Here is a 2,479-nt window from a genome sequence, read left to right on the forward strand (position 1 = left end):
AAATAATCACTATTTTATTAATAACTAACTTATATTATCTTGATACGCACAGTAAAATAATTGTAATACAATATAACAACAAAATATAACATTGATGCATTACGTAAAATAATTAATTTTTAATTAAGGAAACTTTTGTTTCCTATATCAGTGTATACGGAACCGAAGTCTTTCTAATTAAAAAATAATTATTTAAGAGCAGGAAAGGCGAAAGTGTATACAGAAAAAAAAGATGTTATTACATCAACATTATTTTAATTAAACAAATTTTGAAAATAATATTCATAACATTATTAATCAAATAAATACGTCATATTCTCGTTTTAATAGAATTTTTTTGTTTCATTAATGATAATCAAGTAAAGATATGGATCACCCTATGGACGACCTTGACCTTGACTTATGTCATCAAAGTCAATGATTTCACTTGAATTTTCAACTTTCAATATACACCAAGCGAGGTCCATAGCCAATACTCCCCTCTTCCCCTCTGCTTAAACAAAACGAATATTATAATTGTTTTGTCCCACATGAGCTCATTCCATTAGCTGATTTCAACAATAAGAAAGGTAAACACAAATTATTTTCAGCAAATAATGTAATACGAAAGCGTATATAATTCATACAGAATGTCAGAAAAATATAAAACATTCATTATACTTTTTTTGTTAACAACTTCTTAATGAACAATGAGCGCCGACTAAAAGCGGAACAGACGGAGAACATTCTTTAATTGCTGATTTATTTCTTGTCAAGCTGTCATAAAAATAATTCAAAGTCCAACTGGAAATACCAGTTCGCGAACCGGTTGCGCATCCAGGACAAAGTCGTCAGTAATTAATAGACACAATTTTTCTTTTGTTACGAGATCGCGATTATCGGTGTGTCTCACGATAGATAACAATAAAGCACTCCCGATTGTTCGTACGTATATAATAAAAGATCGTGGAGCACCCTTGGAGTAATTACATTATACCATTCGAATGAGTCCTTGAAATGACAAAGGAGAGTGTGTCAATTCGGTTGAGAACAAAGCAGACACGTTTAGTTTTGGTTTTTTTCTTTGAAACTTTTATCGTCCTGTCGGATAAAGCTACCGCCTGGTTGTGAAAATTGAGGAATGTTGTTGCTCATATAATGTTTAACTTTTAAAAAACATCTCACAGATTTCGTATTGGCTGCGGTACTAATAATGCCAGCATCGCAGCCAATACGGTGACAAGAATTCAATCCAGCAAAACAACAAATATCGTGTACCATCGACTTTAGGCTGTTCAGAACTATTTTGGAGCCATCACAAAATTTACTAGCTTCCAATTAAGAAGGATATTATTCTTTGCATATGTACATTAAATTAAATGTTAAATTTCAATAAATCAATTTTATTCATTAATCATAAATGTATTACGTTTTACTGATAGAATCTTTTTCTTAATGTATTATACGTGGATTACAAAGAATTTTTGGATAAGGCCAATTTCAACATAGTCTATGAAGACAAATGCAGCGAAAATCCGTATTTATTAATTAGATGAGTTAATAAGTATTTTTTATTAACTGCATTGCTAATAATTACTTTTAATTAAGTAAACAAATGTTACAGATAATAAATTTAAATCAGAGTAATAAGCATTAAATTGTTTAAATAGTGTGTATTGTATATTAGACATGAAAAAGCTTCTACAAACTTTTTTCGCCAAGAGGTAAATCCTAGCCAATAAAAAATTCCCAAAGTTTTAAAACAAATGAAATTATTAAATTTGCTGTAATTAATATGATTTTAATAATTAATTGTAAAATGCATATTGCATGCGAAAGTGAAGATAATGTGAATTTCTTTAATCTTTCTATTTTTAGAATAAAATTCGTCTTTATCGTTCGTAAAATAACAGTCTATACGTTTCATGCATCCTTCAACAGGCGAATTAAAATTTCGAGTTTTGCAAAATTTTGTTTCCCCATTTTGTTAAGATGCTTTTATGTGGAAGCATCGAACGTGAGTTAGAACATGAGCAGTAATACATTTTTAATACTTTATTGAAATACATTGAATCCAATTGTACACTGCTAGTAATCTCATAGTTTACATTAAATATAAATTTTTAGTATAAAATATTAAGACAGTAGTGTATATCAGAATATAACCCTTCTTTTAATTGATCATTTTTCATTTTTTATTAAGAAGCCGAAATCTCGAGATATTCATGCGCAATAAATTTCTGTACAAATGCTTAACGCTTGATACTTCCATGTAATGTTACCTTCGAGCTGTTAATCACACTTCCGCGTTTTCCGCGTAGCAAGCTACGGAAATTGAGACGTCAGACGATGAGAATCGAGCGTCGTCCGATTCATCATTCGAGAGGGATAGCGCCGATGTCGGTGGGATAACATCGCATTTAAGCTCATGGAAGTCGATTCAATTCCGATCGCTGTATCGCGTTCATTCTACGGTCAATAATTTATTGAATTCCTGAGG

Source organism: Trachymyrmex septentrionalis, unplaced genomic scaffold (genome assembly GCF_001594115.1).
Source record: "Trachymyrmex septentrionalis isolate Tsep2-gDNA-1 unplaced genomic scaffold, Tsep1.0 scaffold88, whole genome shotgun sequence".
In the NCBI taxonomy this organism is placed as follows: Eukaryota; Metazoa; Arthropoda; class Insecta; order Hymenoptera; family Formicidae; genus Trachymyrmex; species Trachymyrmex septentrionalis.